This window comes from Pogonomyrmex barbatus, unplaced genomic scaffold, assembly GCF_055798465.1.
Source record: "Pogonomyrmex barbatus isolate J1 unplaced genomic scaffold, ASM5579846v1 scaffold1, whole genome shotgun sequence".
Classification (NCBI taxonomy): Eukaryota; Metazoa; Arthropoda; class Insecta; order Hymenoptera; family Formicidae; genus Pogonomyrmex; species Pogonomyrmex barbatus.
Genome location: NW_028297098.1, coordinates 18,992,299 through 19,006,226, shown reverse-complemented (window position 1 = coordinate 19,006,226; position 13,928 = coordinate 18,992,299). Strand labels below are relative to the sequence as shown.

General features: G+C 36.9%; 1 protein-coding gene and 1 long non-coding RNA gene across 6 annotated transcripts in view; one reads left to right on the top strand and one right to left on the bottom strand.

Annotated features, from left to right (window-relative positions):
• Positions 1-13,928, bottom strand: part of vn (membrane-bound neuregulin protein vein) — a 323,286-nt gene that overhangs the window by 257,983 nt on the left and 51,375 nt on the right. The window lies entirely within an intron of this gene.
• The window catches only part of LOC148938200 (uncharacterized), a 90,924-nt gene that overhangs the window by 51,250 nt on the left and 25,746 nt on the right, over positions 1-13,928 (top strand). Inside the window, exon 2 of one of the 2 annotated variants that reach the window (XR_016140103.1) lies at positions 1,025-1,733. The exons of the other annotated variant lie outside the window; for it this stretch is intronic. This is a non-coding gene — a long non-coding RNA (uncharacterized LOC148938200). Of the gene's footprint in view, positions 1-1,024; positions 1,734-13,928 lie in introns of those variants that run through there. 2 annotated transcript variants of the gene reach the window in all.

The following is a 13,928-nucleotide window of genomic DNA, read 5'->3' as shown; positions in this document are numbered from 1 at the left end:
TTTCTTGAAAAGAAATTAGATTCGGAATTGTATGTAATATATGTCATGTAAAATTTAATGCAGACTCCTATTGGAGTTTAATATTAAGTTAACATTAGTTACTATTGGAGTTTAATATAAGTTTACATTAAATTTGATATTGTTTATGACAGTCTTGCGACGAGATTGATCTCGACTTCCTCGTCGTATCGTTATTATTAAACGACGTTTCGCGAAGAAGATACCCGGGATCGATCGGTCGCCGTGCAGGAGAGGTCGAAGAGAATTCTCCGGCGAATCCACGATGGCTCGGAAATTGGCCAATCTTTGGCCATACAGGCGGGCAAAATCTCTCTGTGGCAGCACACTGAGATTGCCAGAGCGCGGTTTTTCTCCACGCTTAACGGTCCACGTACCACGATTGGCTGCTGCGACGAGCTTTTCGGCCGAACACACAATCGACATGAACTCTTTCTCTCTTTCTCTCTCGCTATCTCGCCCCATTCCCCTTGCCCTCAACTTGGCAATTTCAAATGCGAATGGCAAATAGATTATCGTTGTTTGCGAATCGACCGGATACTTACTGGCGATTTTGTTCCGCCAAAAAACGAATTCTTCCCTCAAATTAACCGAAATTAACCAGAATTATCCGAAAACCTATCTCAACAGTCACGAGACTGAATTGCATATTACGCGGATTAAATCATATACTTTTAGATTAAATTTACATTCATGTAAGAGCAATCCGTAATATACCACGATAAATATACATCTTTTGTCATAACAAGAGATGTAAACAAGAGATAAAAGATTTTTATAAAAGAAATAAAAATTTAAAAAACGTTAATATTAACTGTAATATTATAATTTCTAATATCAAAATAATGTTATAATAATTAAATACACATTAGATAAATCTACGTAGCCAATAATTCGGTTTAAAATTTTAGCGTTAATAAATTAATTATAATGATACATATAATAATCATAAATATAATATATTAATATGAATACGAATGAATGCTATTTGTTTATTGTTTTTCAGATTATCAGATAAACGAATAGACATATGTTCCTTCTTACGCAAACATGTGATACACGAGGTGAGATGATTACATCAAAATTAAGTAATACAAGATACTCAGAACTGGCGCTAAGCTGCTTTTACATCGTCCATTTGGCACACGAGAACGAGCCATTGGCAAGCTCGCTGAAAAGCGCGCTTCCTCTTCGTGGAAATTGAAGATTGCACGTATCGCGGTGACACATCGTAATGCTGACCGTACAGCCATACGTACACACGCATTTCCGTAATCTGGCCTAAATCTCGCGTACGAGTACGCGAAAAATCCGCTCGTCGCAGATGTCGATTTCATCTGCCAAATGAAGCGCGACGGAGGGCGCCAGTCGAGAGATCGCCGCCGCGATTTGCGCGCAAATGATTTTACCGTAAACATGAACTGCGCGTATAACACCGGCCGATAATTCGAGACATTGAAAATGATATGGACAAGCTTAAATTATTTAAAAAAAAAATGTTTATTTAATAGAATTTATTCGTAACAGAATCGCGATATGCAACACTGTAAAGCAATTAACACGTTTTATTCATTTCAACATTATAGAACTTTGCGCGTTCTCGTCTTGCTCGTAATTTATTTTATAACGATATATCAAAGACTGAAATATATATTTTATCATAAATGTCAAATATATTCTCTATGTACTTGCAATCATAATTCTCCCTCGAAGCGGAGTTTCTAAACTCTTTTTGTCACCTGTCAATTCTCACTTGCAATTGCTGGCGATTACTTTGTTCATCATTCAAATCACGTTACGTGCGGATTGCTTGCACAAGCGGCAGTTAATTAAATATATATTTTAGTCGGGACTAACGAAATAAATCCACGGGCTTCTGATAAGCACCCCTCGTAGTGATGCGGGAAGGGGGGGAGAGGGAGCAAAAACTTCAGTCAGTCATAAATCAATCCCGGCACGATTTACTTTGCTGGCGGCGCGCCAGCCGAACGACGAACGGAATCCTGGGGCCAAACGATTTCTTCATCCTTCTTTCATATACCTGCCGACAGAATCTTTTATCCGGCACTTCGTCATAAGGCTCACCGCCGGGAAATCCGGATAAGGCGCATCATCATCGGAATAATCGATTAGTATCGCGACAGCCGGAGCTGCGTGTAAGTCGACGACGAGAAATACGACGTTCCCTCTAACGACCTAAATTTAGTATCTCGAGAATGGCGCTGTCAATGTCGTTCTAAAATTTACGAATGAGATTTCGTAAATAACGTTCGATGTAATTTCGGTCAGGTCAATCTTCTATATTTTTCAATTTAAGAAATGAACATCAGTTCCTAAGACCTCGATATAATTGAAATTGGCAGAAAATAAAAACACACATTTTCGTAACAAAAATTACGTAATTTTGAAGAATGAATTAAAGAAATAATTCTTATAGCAAATAGTTTTCGACATAATATTGGGCAATAATATGACTTTCGTGATTAGTTCCAATTGTTTAAATTGAACATCGATAACGACGAGAAATTATTGCATTAACGTAATTTTCTGATCCACAAACTTATTACATCTTGTGTCAAGGGAACAGCTGGTGAACATTTCTTACGAAAATCAATAAAATAACTCGCTGCGTTTTGCAAGTTTTATTACTTCCTCCGTTCTCGAATGTTGGCCGTGCTGATTACTAATTTTTATGATGCGCCTCGCGTTACTTCCGAACATCGCTTCGCTATCGCGAGCGAATATTCATTCTCGTGCCATTACGGCGCCTTTGCATTAACACCGCTGCTAATTACGCTCCACGCGCGTGGCGTTATTAAAATTGCCGCAATTACCACGGGCGTTTGTAAAAATGGCGCGTTCACTGCCGGATAAAGCGTCATCCAAGACAGTATTTCAGGATTAACGCGAGACAGTAGCCGCGAGCAACAAAAGCACGGCCGCGACGGAAGAGATATCGCGTTTAACACCCCCTCTCCGCCATTGAGCCACCGCCGAGTTCCCGAGAGGCTCAATAAAAAAAATATCACTCCGAGCAACTCACCCCTCGCCGATATCGATCGATTTCGGAATTAACCACGTATATATCGTGAGAGGAAGAGGTAGAGAAAAAGCAAAAAGAATCGTAACTAGATATGTGATATCCATTAGCCGCTATATTTATAACGTCTGCAAGTTTTTCGCGAACAGAAATTTGAAATAAAAAAAAGATTTGATGAAAAAAAAAAAAAGATAATAAAGAACTTTAGTAAATATAGAGCGACGGATTAGAAAATCGAAACTATGAAATATTTAATTAAACTAAATCAGTAAAGGTTATTTAACAAATTGCAAGTCAAATCTTTCTGATCTTCATCACGAACAAGAGACATTTCGTTACGGTGGACATCAGTATTGGTGATTAATGGCGACGTGACCAATGACGATCAATGAACGATGTGAAAAAGGTAGGTTCTGCTTTAAGGGAGGCAAGGAATCGCCCACGGCAGCGGGCTAGTGAGAACGTGAAGGGTGCCTTTTGCTCACGTCTCGAGAGCGCAACCAGGCCAATGACAAGGGAAAAAGGGCGGAGAAGAGAAACTTATCACTGTACAAGAGGATCGGAGAAAAAAATACTGTATTTCCGCTGGTAACGTGAAAAAAAATTCTTCAATTTCAAAATCATCTTATTAGAAAATATTATAATTGTAACAACTAGAATTGAAAAATTTTTAGATTGGATATGTATTTCTTAGAGTATTTCAGTATTCATAGAGTCGAAGGAAATTAGAGTTGAAAGATATTAATAAGATAAAAATTTTAATTTTATTATAAATAAAAATGTGCATATTATATATAATATTATATATAATATTATATATAATATTTAATATTATATATAATATATATAATATATATTTTATATATAATATATAATATTATATAATATTATATATAATATTATATATAATAAATATGCTTAACTTATCTTAAATATGACTTGTTCATATACAAATTCTAATCTTCGTAAGTAATATTATTGCAGGAAAATAAACATTAGATAATAATCGTTGAATTCTATAAAAATTGAGATATAAATGAAAAAGAGAGGGCCTTTAGAGTTACTTTTCGCAAAGCTTCCATGAAAACCTATTGAAAATGAAAAACTATTTTCTTTCTTGACACAGCTTATACACACAATTGTTTTCAGCGTAGATGTACAAAAATATATTTAGAGAAACTTCATGCATCGCGAAAAATTGTAACATACCATTAAACGGATCGCCATAATCTAACTCGCAGCGGCAGCTACTCGTTTATTCAAACCGCTCGAGCATAAAGTTTTATAATGCGCCCACAAACATTCCGCGCACACAAATTCACGCGTAAAAAGGTCCACCGTTCGCGCATCTATCATAAAAACTTACGGAAACACCTGAGTTCACCGAAAACAGGGCAAACAGAGTAATAGAGCTTATGCGCGACAAACGTAAACGTCGATCGTCGTCGAGGACACCAATGTCTCATTTTGGCATGTTCATGTTAATGTCGGTAAATTGTCGACTCTTCGCGAGGCGGAATCGACGTCTGGCTGGAGAGAATTAATCTCGTTTTCCTGGAAAAACGTGAGCGGGAGCCACGATAATAGGAATGACGTTCGACCTACTTTACTTCAACGGCCGCACGCCACGCTCGCACTTAATATCGGCGATAAATAAGCATTACATCGCCGTGCTCTTTATGGGAAGACGCAATCCGCGTAACGCGTGTTGCCCGACCTTTGTCGGCTTTAAGGTGCCATTACCCCTGAAACGGCTATCGAATGCCATCGCTATGGGAAATGCCTTCGCATTATTTTTCTCTTCTTCTTGCTCGATGAGATTAACTTAAAGCGTCGAAAAATTTATATGATTTATTATAGAAAGTCATGGATAGTTCGATGATAAAATATTGAACGAAGGCGATAAAAGGAGCATCTATATAGCGGTCATATATATCTTTCTACAAAAAAAGATTTAGAAGATAAACTTTTCATAAAAACACGCGAACGCCTGTTGCATTATATCTTTTTGTCGAATTGCATTTAAAAACGTTCGCTAATTATTTTCTGTCCAATTATTTTGTTTCGTTTCATGCTTATCACATTAAAAGTGTTTCACAAACACCATTTTCATTTCTAAAATAAAAACGAAAGAATAAAGAATTGTCAAAATTCTCTTATTTAAAAGCGGATGTCGTAAATTAAGAAAAATCGAAAAATATCGAAAAATAAAGCATCTTTCGAAACTATCTCAAACTGTCATTTTATAGTATACACATAGAATATACATATAGTATATACATTTAAATATTTTATAGACATACAAATATTTTATGACTTTCAATCTTTTGTAAATATCAAAAATAGATACCTTATGTAAGATATATTCTTGTCTTTTGCAAATCCCAACGTTATTTAAACAGTGACAACATCTCTTCGATTGCATGACACGATTTATCGATCTTGAAATCGGCGCGGATTTTCTTTCATAAAGGGCAATTCCGAATAATGTATATCACTTATCTCGCCTGTAATAATATGATTTTATTTTATTGCGCGACGTATTATCCGTTACGCGATATACCACGATAAATGACCATCTCTCACTACATAAAGTATACTAGATTACAGCTTCTACAATGTAACTCTTCGACGTCAAATGTGTTTTAGCGTCAACAAAGACTAACTGCTCGCAATGTCGTAAATACGAGAGCAATTTTTCTTTGGAGAAATAAAAATACATTAGCAGACTTAAAGTGTGAAATATAAACTAAAAAGTATAATAGAAATATATTTTAATAAAAGTTTTTTTATTTCGTATGTACGTGTAGTTGTGTTTTGATTAATATATATATTTCTGATTCTGTAAAAACATATGTAATATATTTGCAAAGATTTTCTCAACTTTTCTCGTAAAACTTCAGATTTATATAAAGATAAAAAAGTATAGGTTTAAAAAATATATAGCTATTTTTTTCCTCTTTTTTTCCTCGTTTTTTTTATCATTTATACAATATATCATTGCGATATAAATTCTTGTTTATCTACAATAGTAATGCGTCGTGTACATAAAGGATAAGGGCTGTATAAATTTTATTCACGTAAAAAAGACGGACATTACAAGACCTAATATGCGTAATAAATTACGTATGAATAGTTACGTCGTCAACATGAATAATTTTAGCGGAAGATTAATAATGTTGATAACAAAAAGTGCCTTGAAAATATAATATAAAGTGTATAAAGTGTGCGACGCAAGTGGCGGAAGTATATCAAGTATTGCAGTGTTTAACACAGCTAATCACGTTGATCGCCACATAACGTGCCGGTTCGTCGTAACTTTATTCTTTCTGTCGTGCTGCAAAGCGATTTAAACCGCTTAGACGGGTTGTTCTTTGTCAAAGAGCATCGCATGTTCATTCGCTTGCCACTGTTTTGCGAAACGCGAGAAAAAAGCGGAAACTCTTCTATTAATAAACGACTCGAGTAATCGGTTTGGGCAAATTGTCTTTTAACTTTATCATTATCCGTTTTTCAAAATATATTTTTATTACATCTTAAATATAACTTTCTTAAAAATTTATTTAAAATTTTTAATTACGCATTTTTATATTAAAATTTTCTCTCTTAAATTATTTTTATCATTACTAGCTTAAAATATATATATATATTTTTTTTTAATAATAACAGAAGACTTATAATTGTCACTCAAGGTACATGAGGCATCTAAATGATGCTGAATTTATGACGCTGAAAAAAGGCGAGTTACCCTTTGTCAAAGGGCATCGCACTTTCGCAACTTTAGATAGACATCTACTTTAGATCGTCGACAACGAGACTCCCAACTGGTACTCCCAACTATCCAACTCTTCTGGTCGACTCTTTAGGAGTCACTCGTACCTTTATTTCGCGCGCGATTAAGGACACTCCGCCAACTTTTAACAATCATCCAGACTGCTTCTTCTCTGGGTTTTAAGTACTCATACAAACGTCGGACGAGCACTTCCGGAAGTACGCCTCATCGAAGACCCTCACTTCGCTTAGGATCTTTCACGGAATGCGCGCGGAAAAGCGCGCGAGAGATAGTTAGATCAAGAGCGAGACGTAAACTACTTCGTAATCCGTACTCTCTTCTCCTTACTTTGCGACAAAAGCTATAAGTATATACGTACTTTTCACAACGAAATATGAAGTATCTAAGAGAAACAGTTAACAAAATATATCATATCAAAAGTTAACATAACTAATAATTTCTTGAAAGCAAGGGAAAGGTTCTCAGTCAAAACGTGACAAAAGTAATATATTCGCCTACTTCGAAATTTCCATTTAAAAAATACCTCTCGTATGTTTTATAATTTAAGTCGATCACAATTAAAATATGTTGAATTAAATCCGAGATGAATTAAATCAGTGTCACAACTTGTAAAACTTTAATAAACAGTAGAAAATATAGATATCTCTCATTTTAAACTATTCTATAACTTACTTAAAGCTTATTAAAACAGAAGAGCTCTCGCGAAAGCGCTTATTTCTGTTAAAACAATAAAGCCTATTTAAATCTTAATGAAAAGTAAGAAATTTTATTTATTCGAATTATCGAGTTTGTAAACGCTTTTTATTCTCTTGTATTTATAATTAAAAAAATGTTTGAACAACTTTGTTAAGAAATTATTGATTCCGGATTTGTGTCTACAAATCTTTATAATTTGTAATACCATTTAATTTCAAGTTGTTTAACTATTCATACACAGATAAACATTTTCTAATTGTTTATACAGTAATAGACCGATTTATTTTACGATTTTAAATAAATTATAAAATTACAAAAAACTAAAGAAATAAAATCGTCAAGTTATCAGCATCTAACAATCCAAATTAGCAATGATTCCGTCGGATGTTCCTGGAAATAGCCACACGATCTAAATGAACTTGACGATCCGATTATCACAAATGAGCAACAATGCAACAATTAAATTGATGAACACGTCATACATGATAAGTATCATCAATAACTGAATGCAGACAATGTTCGCCATTTTCAATAGACAAATTCGCCATTATAAATTCGAGAATTTTACCATCCTCGTCTCTACATTTTATTTCCTGATATCCTTTCCGCCCATGTTTATAAATCAGTAGTATCTTTTCACATTCACGATTTGTTACCATCCCAAACGCAGTTCCATGCACTACAGCATATATATTAAAAAATTTCGCGTTTGCATAGAAATTTATTTACATACCAGACATCTAGATACGATAGGCTCATATTTGTTCGTTCTTGTGAATATTAGTTCGCAGATGGCAATAGAGTGATAATCTTTCCCGATTTCTTCGTAGCGCGCGCGGAAGCGATAACGACGCATCTTGCGCAAGGGAGCCAGGGGGAAAGTGGGGAAGAGGGGGGGGGGGGGAAGGAGGTAGTAAGTCGGTCGTGCCGGGGCCATACCGGACGCAATTTAACAAACACCCGATGCAGGAGATACAGAAGACCGCGCGAGTACGGACTGTGGGCTCAGGGTTCATAAAGCGCGATAGACCCCACCCGATGCACGGACTCGATCGAGCGTGTCCTGGGCATTATTGCGATCGTCGGACACGACGCTCCCAGACTATCTTCGTCTCACACCTGGCCAATGTTCTTCCCGGGGATCGCACTCACGGTGTGAGTTCAGAAAGCGAATACGCGAACACGACGCGCGAAATATAAATTCGCGCTTTCCGTGTTAGTGTTATGATTCAGCCGGGATTTGAAAGATTTTACAGAGAGAATTGAGAACTACTTCCAACAGTGTTTGCCGTCGTAAAGTTTTCGTTCGCGGAGAGTAAAAAAGAAAGCACGTAGACACGTAATCTCATTTAAAGATCATTTTATCTAGTGCATATATTCCAGTATGCGTCATTTGTGCGCGTTTAATACACGCGACCTGCCATAATTATCAGATATGTCATTCTCTCGACTACGGCGAGGGAGGAAAAAGTTATGAAAATTACAAGAAGTTCAGGTCATTTGCGTCGTGTAAATGTGTCCTGCTGTTAAAAAAACTCGTATAAACGATATATTCTTACCTTTATGGCCTACATGGCAGCTATAAGAATCGTTTACTTTCGATAAAAAAATTAATAATTTGATTTTTCTTCGTAATAATTATACTTTGGATATATAACTACAAATAAAGCTTTTGTTAATCTCTTATTAATTGATGTAAGTTAAAGATAATCTTTAATTAAAAACAAGTTAACTAGAATACACAAAATGTCTTTTAATCGATAGATACCTTAGATGCCAAATAAAAAAAAATTGATATATAAATTACAAGTTTTAACATTAGACTTTTAAATTTATTCGTACAAATTGAACTAAAATGACATTTCCCTCATAATTAAATGGATTTTAATAAACACCCAATTTGTAACATAATTAATGAAACATCTAACATTTCCAAATAAATTATTTGTCAAGGAAAAATTAATTTAAAACTCAGGAAATTCAAAATTAAGCAGAAATATACAATTTTTTTCGAAATATTATATTTAACCTTACATTTTTCTTTAATCAACACATTTCAATGGAGTTCTCCCTCCCTTTTCTCCCTTCTCCTTCCGAAAGAACAATTTTATCGTGTTACACATTTATCACACGTGCGCATAAGTTGAATCGGGAGCGGCGTCGTCACGTCGTAATTTCAATAGCGCGAAATGCGCCACGCGCATATTACCGTATAGTATACATGTACGACGGCAGACAAACGGACACACGTAGAGATACACGCAAACACACGGTCTTCCTTTACAATACGGCACGTGACCGATCCTTCAATCTGGTTCCGCTTTTAACCCCCTTTTCATTAAATCCTCTCGTTATACGCCCTCCGGCCGCGCAAACATCGATGCATATAAAAGTGAGTACGCCGACGGTCGTAACCACATTTAATTAAAAGCGCTCGTTACCGCCGCCACTCGTACAACGCCGTGGATCCATCGTCGGTTAATGCGCCCGCACGAAAAAAACCTCCGGTCCGTCATATCGCGATTTTCGCAGCGAGATTATGCACTCGTCAGCCGCCCGCGTCAACGCGCGTATTCTTCCCTCCCGTTTCCACTCTCGATAAAAGTAACGAACGCGCGTAACCCGCGCGCGAACCGTTTCATATTCGAATGCGAATATAATTACCGTGAAGCGATCGCTGATTGTGATCGGTCAGCGTCGGTAATTCACTCCGGTATTTGGATGCCGCGTTGGGCCGTGGCGGATTTTTCAACCGCGCCCCCCCCCCCCCGCCCTCCCGCCCCTTCCCCGCCGTTCCGCGGAGCGACATTGCAAAACAAATATTTTCGCGGTTGAATATGACAGTCAAAAATTTCCGCGAAAGCGCATCCGGGTGGTTACACGTTCGCGTTTATTCTTCCTGATATTTATTCATATTTACGAATGCATTGCTTGTTCGTAATGCGAGAATCAAGCAGATGTAATTCCTCGAGTATTATTCGATAGTTATTTAACATTCAGCGACGGTGAATTCTTTTTCTGTGATATTTAATATTCCGAATAAATGATTCGACTTATTTCGTTCATGTTTCCATTTTGCAACATAAAACTTAGTAAACGGGAATATACTGAATATAAATAAAATAATGAATAATTAATAAATAATGTTTCTTTTGCGACTATCTTTTCGTTAGTTTCTGAAAAGTTCGGATTTCGCGTAAAAAAATCACAACAATTGAAATGCGCTCCGGCACGTTGGAAGCAACAACAAAAGCATTTTTTTAATGCGGTGGGAGGAAGCTTTGCCAAAAGCTCGCGTACTTAGGCAGTCCGATACCGCGGCGATCCGAGCTTGCGCGCAGTATAGCCGGGCCGAAAGCACGTCGGCATTATGGTGGATGCCATTATTTATCCATTCTCCGGTCACGGCGAATCCCGCGGGATATCCGACATACGCGCCGTAATCGCGACAGTGCCATATTCCGCCTGCGACCGCGTATATCCGTTCCATGCCACGCCACGAAGCAAAAGAATCGACCTTTTGAACGGCACGGAATAAAGTGGGAAAAGCGCTTGCCTAATAGGTAATTTCATCCGTATTCGCTGTGCGCTAGTAGCGGCCGCCCATTGTAATGTACTAAAGCTAGAATTGAATAGAGCCCGGCGGTAATCTTCCTCTCTTCATTGTTATCCTCGCACGCCTGTAATGAGCCGAAGACAGTATACGGTAATAAAAAGATCAAATGATGGAGCTGCTGATTTCAGTCACCGAGCGTGCCGCGACGGGCACAGGTAATGTGAATAAAATGATGTAAGACGAGGCGCAAGAAATGAGAATAGACACGGAATTAGACGCCTCGGCATTCTGCAAAAAAAGAGCAAGCTCGGATTACACATGCTGCTGCCTGTGTCTTTAATAGTCTTTCCTTGAGTGACGTTCCGCGTAAACACGATTTTACTCGGGATGGACTAAAATTAGTAGGCAACATCTTTCTTGTTCCACTCGGTCGATTAACATATATGTGGCCACGTGGCATAGCAAATTAAATTACGTTCTAATGCCAGCCGATGTCCCGAATGATGCCAGGTCGCAAAAGAAGTTGATGACGTTAGGCAATGAGGCGTGTAAGAACATGTCGTCTTTTCCGAGAATTCGGCGACGTGGATCGCCAGAAAAATCTCACGCACAAATCTCTCTCTTATCACTTGTCGTGCAACCCGGGTATGCATGAATCAGCGTCAGGTCGTGCGTCCGGTCTAATAGACAATGGGCAGTGTTGTGTGAACAAAATCGACGGGGGTCCCTCGATAATGTAGCCGATAACACGAGAGAGAAGGAGATGTGCGTAATCTAACACCGGATGACAAACATATCGAGGAGTCACAACAATTGGCCGCGAGAGAAACGACCGAAGGAGAACGAGGTGCGTCTGTGCGACGTGGGTGATCGGCGGCGATCGAGAGGAGTCGTTGTCGTGACGCGATCATCTGGCACCTCGACGATGAAGTCACCACCACCGAGGCACCACGCCTATCTCCATCTTGAAAATTCCACGGTGATTTGAACGCCGCGACTTTTCTTTCTTGTCGCGCCCAGGTTTACATCATAGACGAAGTTATGTCTGAACATGACGGATCGATGATGAAAATTGAAAAAATACTCGAGCGAGTTTTTCTCTTCAAATATCGTTGCATCAATAGTAGCAGTAATTTTCAAATTCCAATTTTGTAATTTAGAATCTTTTTTAAGACTTTAAAATTGTTTAATTAAATATCGAAAAAGTGAATATTTAGAAATTATTGACATATAATCTTAATTTAAAAAAATATTGCATGTACATTTTACTTATTTTTAGTATTCTCTCTTCGCATATTAAATATTTTGAAACATGTACATAGTATAGAATTTGTTATAATATTATAAGAGACGCTATGTTTGTAAGAGAAAAACGAGACATTTCGTCGACGAACGATATGGAAAAAAACGTCAGATAACTCGGGTATAAATACGAAAGGGTTAAAGGCACATCCGCTGAAATGGAGAACTTCTCCTGGTGCTACCAAGAAATCGAGAACGCCCGGATGGAACGTCAGTAATCACGCGATGAATGAATGATCAGAGACCGATATCTTATCTCGTGCCAAAATCATGAGAATAGATAACGAGAAAGATGGTTGAGATTCGACAAACTTGTCGTGCGGACGTTTTGCACCTCACGAGGGTCAGGGTTGATGTACATTGACGGTTGCAGAAGGGGCATGGCCAGAGAGAACTTCGAATCGGTTTTCAACGCGTGGTTGTGCGCGCAGCTGAAGCTCATTAACACGTCGTGTCGCCAAAATTGCTGGTAGTCCAATTTCACAGAGTTCACTTCGCGGTATATGCGCACCCGGTATATTAACCTATCAACTTTAAAACTGTTAACACGTGCCATGAGATTTCGCATCGAGGTGGGTCCAACATGAAGTGTTAGGAATACAATGTTTTCGGATGTATACTCTTTTTTTTATTAATCCGTACGACACGATAAAGTTGCTCATACTTCCTTTCAAATGTGAATTTCTCAATCAATTTTGCGGCGAACTTTCTTTGAAAATTTTGTAACTACTGCGAAAAAAAAAGCTGAATCAACAGCATTAGTTTAATTGGAAATAATTTTGGAAACTAAGATTTTGATTATTAAGAGCATATTAACAAGAGTATGACATATTGTTTCATTAATAATGTCATTGAATTAACAAAATTATTTCCAATTAAACTCTGCTGTTGATTCAACAGCATTTTTTTCAGTGTACGTATTCGTGATATATGTACATGGGTATCACTAATTAAATATTATAAATTTTGCGTAAATTAAAGAAAATAACTACATTAACTAATTGAATCATGTTTTTATTAAAAATCGAAGACATGCAAGAATATTAATATTAATTATTATGTTTATCTTTTATTGGTATTTTTGAATGTTATAAAATATTTTAAAAATTATGGAGAAATTACAATATTCAAAACAATAATTACAATATTGAAAATTATAATTTTATCTTAAACTATTTCTTATTTATCTTAAACAACAATGCACGTTTATAAGAATACATAAAGAAATAGTTATATTATTATTTTATAGTAAGAACATTTTTAGAATTAAGACATTTGAAGAAAATTTTATTGCTGTCTTTTTCTTAACACGATTATTAAAATGGAAAATATGAGATGACGAAGGATTAAAAGAAAGAGAAATTGCGAAATATGACGGAGCTTAATATACAATATCGGAGGTAATTTCGACTGCGAAGCGTTAAAGTTTATTGCGTTATAAAACTGCGAAGGAGAGAACAATGGGATGAAATAACGTTTTCGCGTGCAGATGAAACGTCAAAATTCGACGTATCACCCACGCC